The 25,679-nt window shown below is 37.5% G+C and overlaps 1 pseudogene; it reads right to left on the bottom strand.

Annotated features, from left to right (window-relative positions):
• Positions 1–25,679, bottom strand: part of LOC149230236 (uncharacterized) — an 84,810-nt pseudogene that overhangs the window by 48,732 nt on the left and 10,399 nt on the right.

The raw sequence follows: 25,679 nt of genomic DNA, 5'->3' as shown, positions 1-25,679 counted from the left end.
GAGAGAGAGAGAGAGAGAGAGAGAGAGAGATGAATTGTCTCAGCCAATAGGTTCTAAATTTTAGGAGAAATGATTTTCTATATCCTAATGCCACTATGATGTTCATTAGTGTGACAGTTGTTTTAAAATCAAATATAATATTCTTTGGTAGTATAAATAACACTTGAAACTTGATAAGAAGAAATGTCAAAAATGGGGAGAGGAGTGCATAAAAATCCGTTGCATGCCTAGAAAAAGGTCTAACAAAAATAATCAAGTGCGTGTATATATATATATATATATATATATATATATATATATAATTAGATGATTTTCTGAGCCCTCAGCCAACAAATTCTAAATTTAAGGAGAAATGATGCTCATATCACAAAACATTGTATTGTTACTTACTCATTGTGGCTTGGGAGGTTTGCACTAGCTGAGTTTTGGTGACCCCTAGGTTGGCGGCCTTTAGATTTTGTTAGGACAGTCTCGACATAGTATACTTACATCGTTTGACCCCTTTAAGGGGGGCTTGACCGACCTCTAATCTTTACCATAAGGGGCATTGTCTTCTAAAGAGAGTGTTGCCTTACCATTACCATTAAATTCTCATGTTATCATTGATTACTATAGTTAGGCATTATTAAAGTGTGCATCAATTGACAACTTTATTTTTACTTTTCCAGATCAAAACTAAGTCTCTAATGTTTGGTGCATTTGAATTCAAACATGATCCATAAAAAAGGGATTTATAACCCACTCATTTCACCAACACAAACCCTTTGTGGAAGTGAAACTCGTTCTCTGCAATCCCTGCTCAGAATTTCTTACAAAGCTTGCTCTTGGTGCAATTCTGGGTACAAACTTCTCTGCTCATTATTTTTTAGTGAGCATGTGAGGTTGGTTATGTTTGTTAGCTTTGTAATGCCATGGCAAATGCCAACAACAGGAAAAACACAATCCCTTCTGTCAATGCCAAATTGGAATGCTACTTTGCTTTGCTATATGTCAATCAATAACACTGTTTGCTCAATTGTATTTCAATTGACTCCTTTTCAAATTAATATTCAACTGAAATCAATTCTTTCAAGATGAACAAGGCTAAGAAACCATCATGACTCCATGTGTTATCAATTCAGATTCTCGTGGTCAAAAGCTACTGCTATTAGCTTTTTTACACCAGGAGTTTAATATAGCACTCCCACATGTTTAAAACATATATATGTACATATATATTGCCCATTATTATTAAAGAATAGAGGTGCTAGTGCTTTCTCTTCTCTTTACATCAAATAACCATGAGAACTTGAAGAAATACCCACACATACCCTTATACTCCTCAAGTAGTTGAGTGTGCACTGTCAAAGACACAATGAATTGGGTGTGTAGGGACATACTGTAAGCTACTTAGAAGCAATGTTCCAACAATTACAATTGATGGTTGAGAGCATTGGTTGGATGGACATAGAGAATAACTTTCATATGAATCAAATCTATAGTTTATAACCAGTGGCATTCTCAAACAGTCGACATTCCAACCCATTCACAAATGTGAGAAGGCTGTATACAGCTGTAGGTGTCAACACAACACTTTACTAACAAATAAATAAATTGCTCCAGCACATGTAAACACAAGAATTCTCTTCATATTGTCACATTGCTCCAGTATCAATATGAATATTCAAAGTTCAAACATGCAGTGGAGGACCAGTAATTGAAATGTACTTTTTAAACATAATGAGTATGGATTTGTTTGTAATTGGAGTCATCAGATAAATTTCTAACAAGAATAATCAAGTGTATATATATATATATATATATGAATTGTCTGAGCCAACAAGTTCTAAATTTCAGGAGAAGTGATGTTCTATATCCAAATGCCATTACGATGTTCATTAGAGTGACACTTGTTTTAAAATCAAATATAAAATTCTTTGGTAGTATAACTAACACTTGAAACTTGATAAGCAGAAATGTCAAAAATGGGGAGAGGAGTGCATAAAAATCCATTGCATGCCTATAAAAAGGTCTAGCAAGAACAATAAAGTATATGTATGTATCTATATATATATATATATATATATATAGATATATATATATATATATATATATAGATATATATATATATATATATATATATATATATATATATATATATATATATATATATATCTATATATATATATATATATATATATATATATCTATATATATATATATATATATAATTAGATGATTGTCTGAGCCCTTAGCCAATAGGTTCTAAATTTAAGGAGAAATGATGTTCATATCTCAAAAAATTGTATTGTTACTTACTCATTGTGGCTTGGGAGGTTTGCACTAGCTGAGTTTTGGTGACCCCTAGGTTGGCAGCCTTTAGATTTTGTTAGGACAGTCTCAACATAGTATACTTACATCATTTGACCCCTTTAAGAGGGGCTTGACCAGCCTCTAATCTTTACCATAAGGGCCATTGTCTTCTGAAGAGAGTGTTGCCTTACCATTACCATTAAATTCTCATGCTATCATTGATTACTATAGGTAGGCATTATTAATGTGTGCGTCAATTGACAACTTTATTTTTACTTTTCCAGATCAAAACTAAGTCTCTAATGTTCAGTGCATTTGAATTCAAACCTGATCCATAAACAAGGGACTTATAACCCACTCACTTCACCAACACAGATCCTTTGTGGAAGTGAAACTCGTTCTCTGCAATCCCTGCTCAGAATTGCTTACAAAGCCTGCTCTTGGTGCAATTCTGAGTACAAACTTCTCTGCTCATTATTTTTCAGTGAGCATGTGAGGCTGGTTATGTTTGTTAGCTTTGTAATGCCATGGCAAATGCCAGCAGCAGGAAAAACATAGTCCCTTCTGTCAATGCCAAATTGGAATGCTACTTTTCTCTGTTATATGTCAATCAATAACGTTGTTTGCTCAATTGTATTTCAATTGAATCCTTTTCAAATTAATATTCAACTGAAATCAATTCTTTCAAGATGAAAAAGGCTAAGAAACCATCATGACTCCATGTGTTATCAATTCATATTCTCGTGGTTAGATGCTACTGTTGTTAGCCTGTTTACACCAGGAGTTTAATATAGCACTCCCACACGTTTAAAACATATATATGTACATATATATTGCCCATTATTATTAAAGAATATAGGTGCTAGTGATTTCTCTTCTCTTTACAACAAATAACCATGAGAACTTGAAGAAATACCCACACACACCCTTATACTCCTCAAGTAGTTGAGTGTGCACTGTCAAAGACACAATGAATTGGGTGTGTAGGGACATATTGTAAGCTTCTTAGAAGCAATGTTCCAACAATTACAATTGATGGTTAAGAGCATTGGTTGGATGGACATAGAGAACAACTTTCATATGAATCAAATGAATAGTTTATAACCAATGGCATTCTCAAACAGTCGACATTCCAACCCATTCACAAATGTGAGAAGGCTCTACACAGCTGTAGGTGTCACACAATGCTTTACTAACAAAGAAATAAATTGCTACAGCACATGTAAACACAAGAATTCTCTTCAAATTGTCACATTGCTCCAGTATCAATATGAATATTCAAAGTTCAAACATCCAGTGGAGGACCAATAATTGAAATGTATTTTTTAAACAGAATGAGTATGGATTTGTTTGTAACTGGAGTCATGAGATAAATGTCTAACAAGAATAATCAACTAGATATATATATATATACAGATATATATATATATATATATATATATATATATATATATATATATATATATATATATATATATGTATGTATGTATGTATATAATTAGATGAATTGTCTGAGCCAACAAGTTCTAAATTTCAGGAGAAATGATGTTCTATATCCAAATGCCACTATGATGTTCATTAGAGTGACACTTGTTTTAAAATCAAATATAAAATTATTTGGTAGTATAACTAACACTTGAAACTTGATAAGCAGAAATGTCAAAAATGGGGAGAGGAGTGCATAAAAATCCGTTGCATGCCTAGAAAAAGCATAGCTATGGCCACAAAGTATTAACTAGACTTCAAAATCTGCAATTCTACATGTTTACTACACGTCCTATTTAATCCATAATCTTGCATATGTTATTCAAATGTGTTTTGGGCCATAGGCTCAGTATCTGGGATTCTCCGGCCCCAGTTAATGGTTAGGGGCCTTTCAACTGACTGTTTCTTTCTAGTGTGACCTAGCTTGTTGTCCCCATTCTGTTTTACAGAGGTGCTCTTCACTGCATGGTTGCAGGTTCATCCTCACCTTTACATTTATTTTCACATTGTTTGTCATTTTCTAGAGAGGAAATGCCCTAAGAATTCCTTGTTGACATACACATGAGTGTCACTGACTTGCTTTTCATCACTACTGAACATAAAAATAAAGTCTTTCTTTCTTCCTTTCTCATCCTAAAGCAACACAAGGATAAGTGACATGTTGTAATGTGGTGATGATGTGTGGCACATCACAGTATGCCCCCATATAATAATTGATAAATCATAATTGTTGAAATTGTGGAGCTCCTCGGGCTTCTCCTCAAATCTAGTTGCAACACTCCACTTCCCAGTGTATAGAACATAAAACATCAGTATTTGTTGCATATAGTGAAGGTCATTATCATCTACCTGGTCATATTATGCTTTAAATGTCTCTAATAGGAAAATAGTACCACTACCTATAAGTTCAGCTTTTAAGACTTGGACATTTGTCAGTAGCAGAATGCAAGTCACTAGAACTTCTCTATTTTTATCTATAAAGTGACAACTACTGCCTAAAAATATTGGTCAAACTTATGTCATCATGGTAAACGTTTGTTATAAAATACCATAGAAAAAGGCCTGCACATGAAAATCTTAAATCAAGCTAAACTAGAAGTAGGCAAAATAAGAACTTGAATATTCTTTTGCTGATCTCTAAATTATAGAAAAACTGAATAAAATGATTGACTGTAACCAACCGTGTTTCTTTTGCAGGAACCTTGCTTGCAAGTCTAGCTGTTTGAATGGTAGCATCAGCAGATGCTGCCTCAGGAGTAGCACATAGAATCTCACAAATAAGCTACTGGCATTCACTCTGTCAGCCCAAGTCAAAGCAGGTTTCCACACATCAGTTGAAACAGATAAACATGTAGATGAAAGCAATGCCATAACATGCCTACCAAACAAATTTTATTGGCAAATCAACATTCCACAATGACAACAACTTTTGTTGGATTGATGTTTAAGTTTACTTCAGACAAATAAGCAGTTCACTAGTTGACCATGATATAGGATTTAAGCAAGTTAACTATCACATGATAGAAATATGATTTCTCTCTTACAAAAGCACTAACTGCATGGTACATACTTGCAGAACAATCAATGAGAAGCCCAAATTGTAGCCTCCATTTGCACGAGCAGAATCGTAATGAGGATTCCAACTTAAATCTCCATTTAGCGTGTTCAGTGAGTTGTATTTACCTTGAACTGTAGACTTTAGTTCCATCATTTCTCCAACTACAACATGATTTTCTGTAATTTTCCAGTGTTGTCATGTCAGTGCATACCAAGACATCGAAGGAGAATGGGTATCATATGAAATTTGAAAAAAAAAAAGTAAGGACAAGTGTAGATAACTAAAGCAGAGAATGTTAGGTATACATAAAAGGTGAAGTTCATATAGTATTTGAACAACCATTTCCAGTATTGATTCTAAAAGCTCATGTGCCACCACTTGATTTGGACCCATAGGAGCCATTAAAGATGAAACTAGATCTACTGTAGGTGTTGGAGCTATGACTATTCTATCATTCTGATATTTTTGTTTGCCTGGAATTTTGTAACCAACCAACCCTGCTCTGTTGGAATGTTTCAAACCAAGAACTGTTGTTTTTGAAACTTGATCTATACAAGGTCATGATGCATCTAGTGTTGTTGATTTGGCTTTTATTTCAGATGTGATAATTTCATGAAGTAGGTCTAACCCTCTAACTGTCACACAATCAATCTTGTAAGAAATGAAAATCTTACCACCTCAACATTTGGAAACGAGAAACTATGATAATAATTTCCTTTTCTAGATATAATTCAATGAAAAATAGTAGCCAAATCCTCAAATGAAAAATAAAAAACAAAAGCTTTTATAGATGGATCTCATTCTGTTTTATAGAGGTGCTCTTCAGTGCATGGTTGCAGGTTCATCCTCACCTTTACATTTATTTTCACATTGTTTGTCATTTTCTAGAGAGGAAATGCCCTAAGAATTCCTTTTTGACGTACACATGAGTGTCACTGACTTGCTTTTCATCACTACTGAACATAAAAATAAAGTCTTAGATGCTCACTTTTCTTAATTTAGGTGTTTTTCTTAGTTTTGTTTTATGCACAGATTTATTTTTAAGAAAAGTGCACAGTAGAGAAGGGTTATATATTCTGAGCAGGGGACACACTTCTAGGTAGGAGGTACTCTATTCTAGGAAGCTTTTGTCATGCAGTTTAGGTGCTTTATCTGAGTCTCCCAAGAGTGGCGCTATTGTAGCAATAAGAAATTCGTTTATTTTGAGTTCTTCATTAGTGCATTGATAGTATATTGTTTATTCCATGCAATACCTCAATAGTGTATGATCAAATTACAGTTAAGCTTGTCATAATATTTTGATTTACCCTCTTTTAGAGGGAAACTAGAGCATGTGTCAAGCTTGCACATCACAATTGTATCATGCAAAGTTTACCTGGCATGAGTTTTGTGGATCTAAGCAGCCAGATTACCTGTTGGAATTCAAGAGGCAACAATACTATAAAGTGGGAAAGAGGTTTCGTAGTTAACTTGCCTTTCACATTATGGTTGGAGTCAGTTTGTTGGCAAGATGTTGGATACCCCAACTTCCTTTTTATGACTGAGTGAAATATTGAATCCTTCGACATATTCCTCGCTCAATTGTCATTAAGTGATGGGTTTTCTTAGAAGTGCTTCACATCTATAAATTTTACCAAAGATGTTATTAAGTCTTTGGATGTGGTTATCTTTTCAAAGCACACACGTACAAGAAGACGATAAATAATGTGCCTGACTAATTTCAAGGTATCTTCCCGCGAATAGGGTGTTCCCTTCAATAAACCTGATGACTCACTCTGCTTCTTTCTAGTGAACAAATTTTGGACTTTTCATGAATTGTGAGACAATTCCAACCCCATAACTATCAATTTATTATTTAAATTTATACCCACTAGATTAGAACCCGCACAACGAGAGTTCGATTCCCGTTTGAAAAGAACATGCAATCGACTTATACCATGCTAGTTAATATTTTATGTATTTCTTCGCATCCTTGGCCTGTGACATAAAGACGCAACAAACTACTTTACATTTTCTATACTAACACTCCTAAACAATAATAAAGGATGCCCAAATATGTCATTTCAAATGATCTATGCAACTCACCTTTTGGCTTTTCAATTATTGAAGTTGTTACCTATATTGATGAGATCATCTACAATCGAGCCCACAATGACAATATCTGTTAGAGTTTTATCCGTGTTGCACTAAAGGTGTTTTTTCTTCTGCAGCACTACAATACATTGTAGTTTCCATTTAGCAGAGAAGTGTACCCAGTAGCAGCCTTGGTTTGTGTGCAAATGGGTTGAATTCATAGTAGACTTTATCTGTTATTTTGAAGGTGTTTCTCCTTCAATAGTACTTCATCTCAGTAAATCCTTTCAATCTACACCTTCAGCGAATGCATACAACCTTGGGGTACATGCTACAAATTCCAGTTTTGTTGTGAGGGTATAGCAACGATGAAATAAGTGCATCGATTTTAGGCATCTTATGGTTGTTGTATGCAAGCATGCTTGTCTAGTGTTTCCCAAACTTATACAGATTCATATTTAGTATACTTTTATAGTTTGACTTAGATGCTCACTTTTCTTAATTTAGGTGTTTTTCTTAGTACTATTTTATGCACAGTAGAGAAGGGTTCTATATTTTGAGTAGGGGACACTCTTCTAGGTAGGAGGTAGTCTATTCTAGGAAGTTTCCATCATGCATGTTAGGTTCTTTATCCTAGACAGAGTTCCAAGTCCCTGCCTCCTTGACAAGGTCCCTGCAAGATAAGACACCGGTGGACAGAGTTCCAAGTCCCTAAATTTTCCAAAAACCCACATGAGCCTAGCTATCTAGCCTAAAATCCTTTACATTCCAGTCATCTCCTGGCTGTGATTTCATAGAGAGAGGCTTCTCTGGTTTGCTAAGGCTAGCTACCAAACTAAAATCTTGGTCTTTGGTTACCTTCGTCGATCTCCTCATCAGCCTGGGACATTGTGGAGGATAACAGAGGGCATGACAACTAGGGAGTGCCCAAGTCATGGAAAAATTTAATGCTAGTTGCGAGGTCATGACTGCCAAGGTGTGTTAGGGAATGCTAACATGTGTTAGATAGTACAAAGACATGTCAAACAAGCTAAGATGTGCCAAGTGTTAAGGCATGCCAAGATGTACAAGGGTTCCAAGTCCCCGCCTCCTCTTCTTCCATATGTTATCCACTTATGACATTTCCTTTGCAATATTTGGTGCATTTGCTAGTTATAGGTCATTTATAGGTTATAAATGTCTTTAGAGTTTCACTTCTAATTGAGTATTCAACTGAACATATTGATTCTCTTATACATAACTATTTTTCCCTCCACCCACTTTTCATAACTTCAATAACCATTAGGTAGGGACCTACAACTTCGATGTTGCTTTGCTTGTTTAGTAAAATATTGTTGAGACTTTAATTTATTGAAAGTTGTAGAATTTACAATTTATGAAGTTTCAAGGTCTAATTTTTAAAAGTATAATTCTTTAAAGGGTGCTAGCTCAATGGAAGAGCACCTTCTTTACAAGAGGTTGGTGGTTCGATTATCGTACCCTGACATCCATATGGAATGGCGACGATCAATTTTTGATGACAGAGGCTCTTTTGACCATCACCAATGAGCTTTCGTGACATTTTTCGACCCTCACTAAAAATATGAAATGGTGACGGTCAACGAACGCCACCATATATACGCATCAATAGTGACAACCCTCAAAGGTCTGTAACCATAAATCATTGTTGTTGATATGAAATGGTGACGGTCGTTGTTCGTCATTATAGTTATTATTCGTGACAGACCTTGAATGTCACCACAACACCTATACTTCTAGCAATGCAGCTTTTGGTGACGGTCAACAAACGTCACCATATATATGCACCAATAGTGATGGCCATTAAAGATCCATCACAATAAATCATTGTTGTTCATATGAAATGGTGATGGTCACTATCCGTCATTATAATCAATATTCGTGACGGACCTTGAATGTCACCATAACACTTATACTTTTGGTGATGCCACTTTTGGTGACGTTCAGTTTTTGGTGACCGAGGCTATGGTCCATCACCATTTCTCATATGTAATGGTGACGGTCACTATTTGTCATTATAAGTCATTATTAGTGACAAAATTTGAATGTCACTACAACACCTATACTTTTGGTGATGCCATCTTTGGTGACATTCAGTTTTTGGTGACAGAGGCTATGGTCCGTCACCATTGCTCATATGAAATGGTGACGGTTGTTGTCTGTCATTATAAATCATTATTGGTGACAAACTTTGTATTTCACTATAACACCTATACTTTTGGCGACACCACCTTTGGTGATGTTCAATTTTTGGTGACGATTGCTCTATTGACCATCACCAATGAGCTTATGGTGACATTTTTCGCCCCTCACCAATGTCTTTTTTTCTTGTAGTGTTCACAAGGAAAGCCAAGAGATGCTTATCATGAAACAAATATGATAGATATGATGCCTTCAACCAAAGATGGTCTTTGGAATGATCAACTTCACAATTCCATGACTCTGTGAGAGATACACATTCCAAGCCCGAGTTTGATGCGAGAGATTTTCATGAAGATGAATGAACTGAAAAAGATTCCTGAATTTGGTCAAAAGTAAAATCTTGGAAATTTGAAAGCTTACATCCAAAATACCAAACATATTTTAGAAAGAGATTTATATCAAGTGAAATCATGCAAAGATAAGGATTATGCGAGAGAAACTAAATCTGACTTAGTTTGTGGGGCTTACCAGAGTCATGGGATCCTGACATAACCATCAACAGAAGTTGAAGTTCCTCCACTCCCTGGCAGGTCCTGGAACCCTCCATGATTGTCAAATCGCATTTTGAAGATTGAACCATATTAGTCATGGTTTGAAGATAGATGATACCACTGGTTTCAATAAGGCCATTGCTCACCGGATGGAAGCCATCTCTATCATTGATTTTACCGGATTTTTCAACTTCAACAACCAAATTACTCAAGTCAAAAAATACTTTTGATCGTAAATTCGAAGATGAATGAATCGGGGAAATTTCGTTAGCAAGCTTATTTGAAGAGTTGTCTTCATGCAAGAGAAGAGATGATGAGGGATGGGAAGAGTACTCAATGGTTTGATCGTTTTCATTTACATCATGGATAATCTCACCACCTTGTGCCAATTGAGAGGTTAACTCATCGAATGAAGGACTTGAAGAGTATGGAGTATCTCCATAATGAGTAGATTCATCGCCAACGATAGAGCACAAGGGATAGTGAGATGAAGAAGAATTTTCGATAAGCATATCTTATTTGACCGATCAAATTTTGGATGCAAAGTAATTTATTCACGAGAAACCAAAAGATTAGATGATGCACCTTGGCATTCGTTATTGCATATATCAAAAAAGTCATCATCATCACAATGATTGTTGTCCAAGGCTATGGATTAATTAAAGGAATTTATTGCATTTGATTCCTTGTCGAGATTAGTAGATTGAAAATCATCCAAAAATGGAAGCGCATCATCTTCACATGGAGGATTTTGGAAAAGAGAAGAAAGATAGAAAGAATCTTCACCTTCCTATTCCCCTACCTATGTAATGTGACTGCCTTGTATCTAATCACAATTTGAACCAACAACTCGAAAATTGAGAGAGTGTGAAAAACTAGCTAGTGGAGCAGGTTGATTGGGAAGATCATGATACAAAGAGTCATGGCATGTAGATGATAGAGGATAACAAAAATCTAGATCAGATTCGAGACTAGATTTATGAATAGTAACATCATCTTGCGGAATGGAGGAGTTAGTCTTCACCATGGGCTTCATGAGCCATTCTGGGATTTCCTCCATTGAATCTAAGTCATGACAAGCGGAAGAAGAATGAGAAGATGGATTAGGAATTTGATTTGTATATTTCCCAACTTTATTATCATCGCATGGAGACACCCTTATCGGAACTGGAAAAGGAGGAGGAAAAAGAACAAAAGGAGTAGTAAATTCCTCCTCTAAAATTAGAGGTGTCTCATGATTCAAAAGAGTTGGGGAAGTAGAAACATCAGGGGGTTTAGGTTCACTGTGCAAAGAGACATGAACCAAACATTGAAACTTTTGTTTAAAGAAACCCCAATCTGCATCTTCTTCAGGAAATTCATGACAAAGGTGAAGGAATTGATTAGATAAATCCTCAACTGATTCATTAGGATTCATTCTTAATTGATTGATTCTTTTATAAACATGTTGGTGATCATACCTATCAAAGGATCAATAAAGCTCCTTGAGGAAATGATGGAAATAATGGATGGAGGCAGGTGGTAAGGTATGGCACCATTGATTAACATGACCTTTAAGGGTGAGGAGTAAAAGAATACAAGAAAACTCTTCATCATTGATTTCGTAAGATTCACAAAATTTAAGAAAACCATAAATGTGCATGATTATGGACGTTCCATCCTACCATAAAACTTTAGATGAGACAAGTGATAGAGAGGCTCATAAGGGATTGAAAATTGATAAATGGATAAGTTAGAGAAACTCCCCGAGAGTAAGATTTGAGAATAAACCATTTGAGATAAGAGGTTCAAAACAGACTCAACGGGCACAACTTGTCATCTGGCCCTCCTTCTAGTGCCATTATTGATGGTGTTGGAAATTTGTCAACCAAGGGGTCTCCCCGATGTGAAGTCCCAATTATATCTCATACCTTTTGGAATAGGAGACCTATCTAGAGTATTGACCTAATTGCCATGTATTCTTACAGATTTTCCTTAGCTCTAACTGTCAGTAAGAGAGAGGAACACATGGTGCCTTTGAAAAGCAAGAAGGTGTGTCTGGTGAGTGTTCGGTTGTAGGTGTGTAAAATTTATTCTACAGTGGAGGAAAGGAGTAAAGTGAGACTCTAAGAGAGAGTTAATAGTACCACCCAAGTAGAGACACACACGAACAAGAAGGATTTGTCTGACATCTAGCGGAATAGTACACAAAAGATGTGACGATCATTACAATCAATGAATGAAAAAGATGTATCTAGTATCTTGTGGAATAGTCCACAAGGATGGGAGAACAATAAAAACCATTATAACACATTCTCAATAAGATAAGTACTAAAATAACTGAAATATTTCAACTACTTTAGCATAGATGAAAGAAGACATGAAATACAATCATTCACATAATAGTCTTACAAATATTCATAATCCATGCATGAAGAACGTGTCGGCCATGAAGGCTTCTGTTATTAAGTAAAAATCCCAAGACACATGTATACAATGAACATCACTAACTCAAATAGTGGAGCATTGGATCCACTCCTTGCGCCTCAAAATAACTAGTTCGCCTCTCTAATGCCTTGCGGGAGGAGCCAAGGTGAAAATTCCTTTGCTTATACAATGAGGGTGTATATACAAACAAGAGGTGATGCTTCACCTTCTTTTTGACTCTTTGACTACCCTCATGATTGTTTTACTGCCTATGACTTTTCGAATTTACATGACTCTTCATATTTTGAATGTGTCCTTTGGACTTCCACTTTATAATACATTTTGAATAGGTAATTACATAATCCACAATAATGATGTGGCATATGATGACTTGTGACAAGACATGACATGACACTGATGACATGGACTGCATGATGATGTGATAATGCCAAGTTTTCCTTCTTGTTTTTTCTTTCTTTGTGTCTTCTTGAAAATATGGTACATGTTCTTCTTCTTCCTCCTCCTTATGACTTGAAGATGAGGAGTCTTCCATGTGATCTTGATATTCATCTTCTATTATAGTCTGGTGTTCCTTTGTCTTCTTGCCTGATGATCATCTTATCTCTTTAGCTCCATATGTGTCTTCTAGCATGTCCTCCTTCTCCATCTCCCTCTTCATCATCTTGCCATAACATGATAGAGTACCTACATCTGCAATCCACTCATGACAAGACAACATCAGTCCGATAAACCCCTAGTCTAAGATGGTGCATATTGATCCACTACTTAAGACAAAATTGGATGACAGGCTGGGAAAGAGGCTCAGTAACTGCTCAATTGTGCAACTCAGGCAGTTAGGGGTGAAGCTTGAGCCTTGAGACTACATAATGCATAGTTCAAGATGGACTAAGGAAGGATATTACGCAGTTTGGGAGCTCAGTGAGCCATGATGAGGAGTTGGGCATTGTTTCAGTCAATTGCGCAGTTTTGGGAGGCAAATAAGAATTAGTGATTGCCCAGCTGTGCAACTCAAGAGCTAAAAGTTTGGGTTTGAGGTATGAGACTACGTAATGCTCAGTTCAGGCAACTGGAGGGCATGATTACACAACTGTGGAGGCCATGGACTGGGCTTAAGCACTAAAAATGAAAAATGCACAGAACTAGAAGAACATGAGGCCAAATGATTGTGTAGTTGCACAGTTCAGGAGATCAAGTCTGAGGGTTTAGGACTGAAACTGCGCAATGTGTAGTGTTGGCTTGGTTGGAGAGAAACATTATGAAATTCTTGGACTCAGGGGCTAGGCTTGAGCACTGAGGTTGCAAAATGCGCAGTTATGGGAGGCAGAGACTACACATTGCACAGTGCCAAGAGACAAGGTTAGTTCTTGAGGGTGGATGCTACACAATGTGTAGTTTAGGAGGGCTAGATGAGGCTAGGTTGCTGAGAATTTTATGAAATTTGGCTAAGTGTGGAACTAAAGACAATGTTGTGAATAATGATATGACTTGACTGTGATCACACACTTGAAACACTTTGACGACACATAGATCATCCAAAACATGTTAACAGCTTCATTCCCTCAATGTGACAACTTCGCAATGACTTTATAACAAGTGCAACACTAATGGTAAAATTTGTGACGACCGTGATGACACTTGTGCAATAATGCTTAAAATCTTGGGAGTGATTGCGACTAATGTTTACATGGATAGACCAACTCATTCACACAAAGATAACCCCATGAAACCACCAGAACAAGCATACATACATTGTGCGACAACGAACATGCAAACGACAATTGAAAAAGTATGAATGACTCTTGCGATATGTGACTGACAGTGAAATTAACACATGTCAGAGAAAAGATAACATGAAAATGACACTAATTAAAGTGAAAGAAAGCGAAAGCGATAGCCGAAAACATGAAAACGAAACTCGTGAGAATAAAGGTGCACAGAAGCGACAATTTGCAAAACTCACAAAATGGAAGTACAAATACAACTAGAATGTGAGAAATTGTCGTCGTCAGTGTGCACGGATTTTTGACATGGATTGGAAATCACACAGGCACATGCTTGATGGAATGTGCTATTCTTGTCCAAGCTTGCATAAAATAATGCGCTCATTCACTTGTTACGAACTGCACATGTGTGAGAAAGTGACTTCAACACTTCCAATCAAAGAAGGGAGCTCAAAAAACATCAAATGACCAAGAAGTGACTACGGAATGACCAATCGCAAGATCCATAGTAGGCTCCAAAATTCGAGTGTACGCAAAATTTTGGAGGGTGCTTGTCGCAGCGACAATAATCAGTTAAGATGTTGCTGAAGGTTCTAAATGCGGTTAATGAAAATTGATAAGTTGTTTATTCCTATCTTAGGTACTCCTTTACTACTAGGGATAATGTTGAAACCATATCCCCTGCCACCTCGCTAGTCCTTGTTTGACAGCCCATCAATCGTCTTCTGAGGTGTTGTTTACATACAAAATACAAATCAATACAACTTTGAAACAATAAATTGCAAGGGCATAATCCTAGATCAAAAGAGATAAGAGTTTTGTTTAGATAGCAAGGGTACTTGTGATGGAATGGTTTTCATAAGACTTTCAACAATGCCAAACTTGAAATGGATCACCTAGCAAAAAAGAAAAAGGTTTTTCTTTTATTATAAAATATAAGTTCTTCCCAAACAAGATAAATTAAAAGGATAAGTTATTTTAAATTATAAGTTCATTGTAATTTTATTTAAAAGGATAGCAGACAAACTTGGAAAGAAAGAATATCAATAATAATGATTGAACTATGGATGGAAATATTCAAACCTTTAGGTGGGTAGCTACTTTATCTTTGTTGGTGACAACACCCGTGGATTCAACCATATACTCTGTGCCAACCTCTCCCATGGTATTTCCCAGGGATTTCTATAGTTTCAAACCAAAATGTTAGAATTTTGACAAAAAAAAAACTAAAATACTTCAACGTGCATCTAGCTCTATGTTAATGCTTAAACCTAAGAAGTGATTGACCTACAAAACGTTTCATTCATGGCCATAAAGAGTGTGTTACCTGAAACCGAAAACAACCACATATTTTTTTCCAAAGAGTAAAGTTTTGGTTCTTTGAACTTGACTTCATAATGGTTCCATTTGAGGTCTAATTTAAAAAAAAATGATGAACTTGAAGAAAGATGAAATTGAGGACATCAGAGGAACGAAGTTGAAAAGAAAACTGCAACTTGAAAAAACATTCCTTGCATGTGCATATTACCATGTAAAATTTAAACATGACCATTTTAAAAATATTAAAAAGAGAAAACATTTCATAACCATTTGGAATAAATTTAAAGGTCTATCTAGTAAAAGAAGACTGAATATTAAAAACTTTGGTTAGATGGATATTCTTTTATGGTCAATAGATCTTGCTTGTAAACTTTTCCCTAAGGCACCCACTTCTCATAGTAGCTTGTGAGGTCTTTTTATGAAATTTATATCATTGAAGATCAAGATCATCCAGTTAAAATCTCACCCATAAGTATCTTCATGACTAGGGCACTCAGACATTAGATAGTCTATCTATGCCCTAAATAACACCCATAAGCATATTCGTGACCAGGGCACCGACCCATTAGATAGTCTCTATATTCCCAAAATAATAGGTAGGTCCTAACCATATGGGAATCCCAAAATGTAGTTTTAGATGATACTAGTTTGTACGTTTCCCTTACAAGTAGTGGCTATTTTAAGAAAACGATGAAAATATATTTCTAACCTAAATTAATTGAAGGTTGTGTCTTAAAATTGCAAGGGGGGGGAAACAAAACACTAAGAAAGCATAGTGTAGGCATAGAAGTTATTCTACTTTACTTTTACACTTTTATGGTTGTAGATTCAGAACGTGAAATAATAAATAAAAAAAAATGCTAAGCAATACTTTCATGGATTTCCCTTTGAATAAGCTTGGAGTGCTTTTTAGGACTCAGTGGTAATTTCATACCCTTCATTATGTGGAAATATTCCTCTTTATCATTGCGAAACAGGGTGTGAAGGGATTTACAACCCTTTGTGTGCCATGTTGAATAAAAAAAAAAATCTACTTGAGTTGAAAAAACATAAACTACTTTGAAATTATTTGAACTTTTTCTTGTGTCGTGTCATGTTGAATTAGAAAAAAAATATACTTGAGTGATCTAGGTGGATATTGGTAGCCACCCGCCTATTCCACCTATAACCCCTAGTCAGTTTCATATGTTTCCTTGTTCATTTCAGCATTTACTATTTTTAGCAGCTTTTTGGGTCCTAAACTTCTAGAGCGGTTTTGACCCCCTAAACGACGATTTTTTGGGGTTCTGCGTCAGGCCTATGGTTGTAGGCAAGGGCCTGCGGCGAAACCTGTAGTACTCGGTGAGACCTTTCCAACAAGGTATCTTAGGCACCAAATGAAGATAATATGAGCAAGTTACGACCCCGAGAAGTTGGTTGCCCAACTAAACCCTTTGGGGCCCACAAACTCTTGGTGTTACATCTCCTGGGGTCAGGGTTTTGGTTGTTTATGGTTTTCTCATGTTTTCCAATAATAAATAGGCCCTTAAGCCTCATTGTAACACAGTTCAGAGGCATTTAGATGCCACATCTCTTCTCAGAGATAAGCTACCATTGCCCGAGCTATCTTATTTCGATTTTGTTTGTAAGCATAGTTCAATATTTTTCTATTAATGAAATGAAGTGTTTTTTTGTTGCATCTCTGTGTTTATGATTATATATGTAAGTTTTTGCGTTCCTGTTTAAGTTCAGATCAGTGTTATCAGAGTGATCTGCTCTTTCTCTGTTTTTATTTACATGTCCCCAATGAGGTCAGGGTATAAGGAGTTAGGGCTTGGTCTGGTTGAACCATTGCAAGATCGGCCTCGAAAAACCCGACGACCTACCATTGCGGAAGAAAAGAAAGATGAGGGGGCAGGAGATCCTTTGAAAATGTTGCTTGAGGAAGCCTTGGAACGAGAAAGGGATGTGATGATGGATAAATTTTCCCAAATCCTTCGACGACTACCCACATGTGATGCATCTTCATCTAGCATCCACTCTGGAGGCGCCACTCCTTTTAAGGTACAAGTTAACTTCGATATTCCCATATTTGAGGGCCTGATAGATGTAGACGCCATAGATAAATGGTTAAATATGTTGGAAGGATATTTTTCAGTTCATGACTTTTCCAATCGAGAAAAGATTACTTTTGCACTTCTCAAAGCCGCCCCATAGGTCAGGGACTGGTGGGAAACCTAATGTGAACAAAAGGATGAGAGTGAACCCTCATTGTTTTCATCTGTACCCACTTGGAATTATTTCCGAGACATCATCAAGGAACAATATTACCCTATTAGGAGCTATGAAGACAAATACTTAAAGTGGACCATGCTATGACAGGGAAGGGACCAAGATGTGCCAGAGTTCACAAATATTTTTGATACCCTTCGAACGAAGCTGGGTATCAAGGATAATGAGTGGCATTTGGTGCTCAAGTACCGCGACCATCTACATAAGTACTTCCAGGATGAGATGGAGTTCCTGGACCTTTTTTCTCTCGGCACAACGTATTGGTACGCTGTCAAGGTTGAGAAGAAGTTTAAACAAAAGAAGCAGGACTTTGGATCTGCAAATCCAAAGCAAGGAAAAGGTGCCCCCAAACCACAAAACAAAGAACCAAGCCAAGGCAGGGCTACCTAGGACAACTCGCTGAAGTTGCAAGAAAAGAACAACACCATGAAGATGAAGAAGGACATGGGAAAATGGTGTGAGTTCCATAAGAGCTCCACTCACAATACAAGTGAGTTTCGGGCCAAGCAGTCACTGGTGGTCGAGCTAAAGGCTTCTGAATCAGATGTAGGTTCCGACTCTGAATCAGAACTTGATAAGGGAACTGACAAAGGGAAGCAGATCATTGATGCAGAGCCCAGTTCCACCGTGGCCACCACCAAGATCCAGAAGATTGAGCCTGAAGATCTAGAGGAGGGGGAACACCTCTTCCACTCACAGATGTGGGTGAAGGGTTCTCCGCTGCAGTTCATTGTTGATAGCGAGAACCAAAAGAACCTCATTTTAGCAGAGGTCATGAAGTGGTTGGGCCTAAAGACTACAACACATCCACAGTCGTACACCATTGGGTGGCTTCACCAAGGACAAGATCTTCGTGTCAGCCAACAGTGCCACCTTCCCTACAGCATCAAGCCCTTCATGGATGAGGTACTGTGTGACATTGCTCCTCTTGAAGTTTGTGATGTATTGTTAGGACAACCATACTTGTGGAAGTGACATGTTGTATATGAGTCTAGACCTCACTCTATGATTATTACTTTGGCTAATAAGTTGTACAGGATACTGGAGGTAGCCCCGCCTACCTCCATCTCTTTAATCACTGCAAAGAAATGCAATAAGATCATTTCCCAGACTAGGAATTTTTTTCTCCTTATGATTTTCCCCCAAGGAAAGAAGAAGGTTGTGGCCACGGCTTCCAGGTAGGGATCCTTTTCACAATAACAACAAATGACTAGGTCGTAGAGGAGTACAAGGATGTTTTCACCTCACCCACAGGGGTACCTCTGCACTATCAGGTCAAGCACTCCATCGATCTGACCTCGGTCACGTCACTGCCCAATGGAATCATCTATCGATGCTATGTTCTGGAGAACGATGAGATCAAGAGGTAAAATCAGGAACTATTGCAGGAAGGGCACATCAGGCCAATCTCATCACCTTTTGGGAGCTCGATTGCATTGGTATAGAAGAAGGATGGGACCTGGAGGCTCTGTATTAAATATCGGGCGCTGAACAAGATCACTGTCCAGAATAGGTACCCAATCCCGCGAATTGAAGACCTTATGGACCAGATAAAAGGGGCCAAATATTTCAACAAGATTGACTTGAAGTCAAGTTATCACTAGGTTCCTATCGAACACTCCAATGTGTGGAAGACTACCTTCAAATTCAAGGAGGGCCTTTCCGAATGGTTGCTCATGCCATTCGGATTAACGAACGCCCTTGCAACCTTCATGAGACTAATGGACGACATCTTGCGACCCTTCACCAATGCATTTGTGGTGGTGTATTTAGATGACATATTGATCTTCAGCCAGAGTTGGGAAGAGCACCTCCACCATATTCGACAGGTCCTTCAAACCCTGCGACAACACAAGTTGTGTGTTAACTTGGAGAAATGCACCTTTGGCATGACCTAGGTTCAATATCTGGGATACATCATTGATGAGCAGGGTGTACACATGGACACATCCAAGATACAATTCATTTGGGAATGGCCAACCCCAACCACTCTAACAGAGCTCTGTAGCTTTTTGGGTCTTTCCAATTTCTACCGTAGGTTCGTGTTGGGGTTCTCTCATATCACTTGGCCTTTAGGTCAAGTCACCAAGGGCGTAGCGAAAGGAAAGTTATTTTGTTCAGAAATTGTTATAGACATATTTAGGCACATCAACCCCAACTCACATGTCAATGATATTAGGGTTCATCAACCCCTAATATATTTGTTTTATGCCCTAAAGAAACTTAGTCATCTGGATGCCTCATTCTCCAAAAGTTCCATCACAAAATTCATCCAAAAAGTGCCTGAAAGGGATCATTGCAGAAATCCCTGTGTTAGGGTGCTATGCATAGTAGGTACCACACTGTCAAAGTGCTATGCATCATAGTTTGGCCCTCTGTAAGGTGCGATGGGTGAGGTAAGACAAAATTCTGGGAGAGTTTGAGAATCAGTTGCTCATGGAAACTTCTAGAAACTTCTCCTGTGCCACTTGCCCCTCTGAGTTCACCCAAGGATGACTAAAGGAATTAGGAAACCACCTCCAATTCCCCTCTTTCATGGAACCAATTCCTAAAAATAGAATGGCATTCATCATCCTCATTGATGACTCAACCTCTTGCATTCATCTATAAATGGATCCCTCATCCAAGAGATCTAAAGGCTGAATTATTCTGAGTTGTAAGGAAGTGCTGCTAGTTTCAGTATTGAGGTGAGAGTATTGTGTTATTGTTGGCATGTTCTTGCTGATTCATGAGGTGAAGAAGGCTTGAAGCTGGGAGGATGGCGCTAGATCAGACTTATGGGTTGTAATTCTCCTTGTTATCAATAAAGTTCTTCAAGATTTTTCCCATTTGTTTGTGTTAACTGTAAATGCATTCATTTGTTTATCATATTTCTAATTCTATGATGTTTATGTTGTGATAGATCATTATGCTTTGACGGGTCTTTGTTTCTGTAACTGTGCAGGTACTCTCCAAGCGTGTTAAGTACGGGGAGGAGTTATGAGATCAGCCAAAGGAGAGGGAGATCAAGCGAGGAATCAAGCGGAAGTTACAGGTTGGTCTTTCATTATATTTCTCTTATCTGTTACTCATAGGAAAAATAGTGAATTTCTTTGACTGTTGTTTCTAGGTTAGCTACCAAACCTAGAGGGTTAGCATTTCTTAGAAATACTAATTTTCCCAGAAAAAATTGGCGACTCCACTGGGGACGATGATTGTTTTTTTTCTATTTCTTGCTCTATGTTGAAATTTACAAACTATAGATAGAGTCTGAAGCTAGCCAGGAAGCCTTCGAACTGCTTTTGTTCTACAATTGCATAGTAGATAGAAGCTACTTCGGTCAATCTCTAATTTAGTTTATATTTTGAGCATTTGATTTGAAAAAAGTATCAAAATTCCCTTTTTGGTAGCTTAGTAGCCTCTTAGGACATTCCATTACACTTTACTTGTTATTGTTCATTAAAATCAAGCTTAATCCATTGAAAACTGCATCAAATTTGAGCCAAAAACACTTTCAGAATCACTCCCTGTGACCATCGCACTGTCCTGAACTGTAACCTGCTATGCATCTCAGTTCCCAAATGGGAAAAGTGCTATGCATCACACTGTCTATCACTACAACCTGCGATGGATGACTGAAACTCAATTTTCCCATCTAGGAGTTGAGGTTTTTGACTAGTTTTCATTCTTGTTTGGTTGCTTGCTGAATATGAACAATGTCTCATCACTGAAGCCAACTTACATCACTTAGATCAGCCTCTATTTAGATTAGGATTGGTGAATGTTTTTGTGTGTTTGTTTTTCATTTACAATCCATTGTCAAAAAGTAGTGTTAATTGATTTGTCGTTTCGATAGAAAAAGTGTCGTAAAATCTTCAATTTTCGTCGAAAAAGTGAAGTGTCGCAAAATCCTCCTTCATAGCCTATCGATTAAACTATTTTGGTGCATTTGATTTGATTTGATTTCATTCAAAGTGTCGAAAAGATATTTCTTCAAACTTGAAAGTGTCGTTTTGAGTCTTCCTTTCTCTCTTTGAAGAAAAACTGTCGAAAATTGTCATTTTGTGTGAAACATTTTGAGTCATTGCTGCATTTAGTTTTCCTTCTTGAATCATTCACATTAAGGAGAACTGAAAACAAATACATGCATTTGCATTTTAGCATTTTGGTTTGTGTGCAAAAAGATGATTTAGGGAAATTGCATTAGTGTGTGCTCTTTGGTGTTTGCTTAAAAGTGCTTCTATGCTCTATCCCTTGTAGTTAGGATTTTCATTGTTCAAATAAACGAAAAGATTGCTTATCATTGTAGATGCATCTTTAGGAATTTCAGATCATTTCATGGTGAACCATTAAAGGAAAACTTTTAGGAAAGATCAACTTAAAATGAACCTTAATGAACTTAACAACGCGTTGGAATCTAACGCAACACATTTAGAGGTCTAGGCTAGAGACGTGTTCCGACGTCGTTAAACCTAGTGGCTATCGTTGTCACTAAAGGTTGGGTGATTCCTATTCTTTGATACGACAAGTGATGGCATGGACTTGTGCTCCCTATACCGTCACGTATATAGTGAGAGACCCCAATAGGCTTAAATCCTTTATCCATAGGAAACCAAGTCTGTCGCCTTACCAATCACAATGCACTGAACACAACATTCGGGAAGATTGACTACCGTACGTAAAGTCCTTGGTAATTTCTCTTTAATTTACCACCAAGGTGTATATTGTTCTTTTGTGATTAGTTTGGTAAACCCTCTTGCTTATTATCTCCAGAGCAGTCACTTTTGCTCCTTTTCGACTCCTTAAAAGAAAAGGTTCATCTGAGCACTTGTCCTTTCAATCTCATTAAACAACGAAAGCGACTAGAGTCATATTTTGCTTTTTCTCGACTCTTAAAAAATGAAAAAGCAAAGTTAAGTTCTAGTGTCGTAAAAATTAATTGACCACGGATAACATCCTCCACGCTTATCTTTTAGTTGATCTTAGGTTGAAACATATGGCGACAAATCCGGAGTCCACCAATAAAGGAATTCCTTTTGATGGAAATCCTAGTCCTTCTCCTCCTTTCGGAAATATTGGTGCTCCATATATGGCTACATTGTCCCTTCTGGGATTTACCATTGGCTTGCCAGTATGGCTGTTTTCAACCTCCTTGGCTCAAAGTGTCATGATTTCTCCGCAATCGAGTACACCTCCAACTGGAAAAAATCAACCTCCAGTTGATCCAACTTTTGACCCTTTGCCTTCTTCCCCGGTCGTTTCTTCCTCCCCTTCTTCCTCTTCGCCTGGTGAAAGTATTGGTACTAGTAACCAGGTGGCTAAGAAGAAGAAGAAAGGGAAGAAGAAGAAGAAGAAGCAAATTCAACAAAGGGACAACCAAGCAACCATTGCTTTGAATGGAACGTCTGATGAGAAACCATCCATCAAGCCTCACAAAATTCGATATCCATGCAAACTTTGTGTAGGAGACCATATTCTTTGAAATTGTCCTGATATTCCTCAGATCCTAGAAGAATGGTCTTCCCATTCACATCATCCCATGTCATCAACCTCTGGAGATCATGTTGGCGACATACCACCAACTACTGATAGAAAAGTTCATGGACAGAACGGAAAAGTCAATTTTCCATGTAGGTTATGTGAAGGGAATCACCCCATTCACATTTGTCCCTATTTGGATGAAGCCAAGAAAGTGTTGGATAACAGTCCTGCTTCACTGCTGTGACTTCCATCTGGTTACAGGAAAGTATCCCTAAATCCTTCACTAGTTGATAAATTGACTGACTCAAATCAAACGTCAGTCAGACCCACTCTCTCTAAAAGTGAATCCTATGAGTCTATACTCGACGAAAATCAACAGGTCAAGGTAACAGTTGACCCAATTTCATCTTCGGTAAATCATACCTTTTCCGAAGAGAGTGAACACTGTACCACTTAGGTTCTTTTTGTTTCTTCATATTCAAATGAGCTTGGGGGAAATCCACCTATTCCATCAAGACAGGAGGAAAATCCTGCAGTTCTCGTAACTCAAGGGGTTAATTCTCCCGTTTCTACGATAACCCCCTCCAAGTATTCTAGTCACTTCCTTTGATTGGAATCGACTAGCAAGATTCCACCTTCCTTCTTATGTGCCTTTCCAAATCATAGTACAAGTTTGTAAAATGATTGTATCTAGCACTATTATAGATGAAGGTGCATCAATGAGTATCCTTTCCTCAACTACTTGGCAAGCACTTGGTTCGCCACCGCTTGTGCTTGTTACACAGAATCTATTGGGATTTAACAAAGGAACTAGTCGACCGTTAGGGATGCTTCCTCAGTTACCTATTACTTTGGGAGGAAAAAACATTCATCTGAATGTGATGATAGTCCCAGGTCCTTTAGATTACAATTTACTTCTTGGGCGTGACTATGTTTATGGCATGGGAGATATTGTTTCAACACTCTTTCGAGTGATTTGTTTCCCGCATGAAGGTAGAATTGTCACCGTTGACCAGCTTTCATTTCTCGGTCCAAATATGGCTCCTAGTCAACCATCATCCCTAAATGGTCCATTTATACCAATGGTATCATCCCCGCCACAAGTTAATTATGTGGCAACCTTCCCATACCTACATCAACTAACGATCAATTCAATGATGTGCATCAGAACCAAATCTCTCCTTCATGACCACTTATGAGTTGTGATCAAGGAATCTGAGGATAGTTCGTTGTCTTGTGTCAACCTCATTAAAAAATGAAACAAGGGTATATGAGGATAGTTCTTTTACTGTGTCCATTCCACCTCGTTTAAAAATGAAACAGGTCCATGAGCATAATTCCTTGTCTTGTGTCAAGCTCGTTAAAAAATGAAATAAGGAATCTGAGGATAGTTCATTGTCTTGTGTCAACCTCGTTAAAAGATGAAACAATAAGTTCGAGGATAGTTCTTTTACTCTGTCCACTTCGTTTAAAAATGAAACAAGGTCCCAAGTTCCAAGTCGAGTCTCTGATTAGATCTCGTAAAATCCCAGTCGAGTCTTTCACTTGATCTCGTAAAAGAACCTTCATTCCATCCACTTGATAGCCATGAGTAGTCTACTTAGGTGAGTGTAATGAAGTTTGTGGGGCATGCACCTAGTGGTAAAGATAATTTTCCCTCTAGGTTATGTGAAGGGAATCACCCCATTCACCTTTGTCTATCTGGACGAAGCCAAAGAGGTGTTGGATAATTGTCCTGCTTCATCGCAGTGACTTCCATCTAGTTATAGGAGACTCTCCCTTTCATCATGCTGGGGGCATGCAAACCATTTTTCAAGCATAGTTTTTCGTTTCAAGCTTGTGTAAAAATGAAACTAAATCCAAGCATAGTTTTTCGTTTCAAGCTTGTGTAAAAATGAACCCATTTCCATTTGAACCCTCGTGATTGCCATTCTATCAGCCTCTTTCATCGGATGAGCCTTGGTTTTTTTCATCCCATCGCCACCATCTCTTTGGCCGATCATACGCTTTCACTTGGTTGTTTTACCCTTTTTGAGGAACAGTTGCAATGAGTGGTCTTATTAGCCAGCCTCTTCACATAAATCAACATGTTTTGAGAAGTTCCAACATCATTGGAACTAGTTGCTACCCTAGACACCACTCATTCCTCAAAATAGAGTCCTCTTTAAGCTCTTTTCAGACTCTCTAAATATGAAAAGATTGTCAAGTGCTTGTCCATTCCAGCTCGTTAAAGTATTGGAAACAACATATCTCTTGTTTTATTTTATGATTTTTAGGGCCTGAGGGATTATTTTACGAAAAAGAGATTATATATTTTTTCTTTCCATCTCTTTTCAAACTCTCTAAACATTAAAAGGACCG

Source organism: Pinus tabuliformis, chromosome J (assembly GCF_031772625.1).
Source record: "Pinus tabuliformis cultivar Carrire ecotype Pingquan chromosome J, CPIR1, whole genome shotgun sequence".
NCBI lineage: Eukaryota > Viridiplantae > Streptophyta > Pinopsida > Pinales > Pinaceae > Pinus > Pinus tabuliformis.
This window is presented reverse-complemented; position numbering and strand designations above follow the sequence as displayed.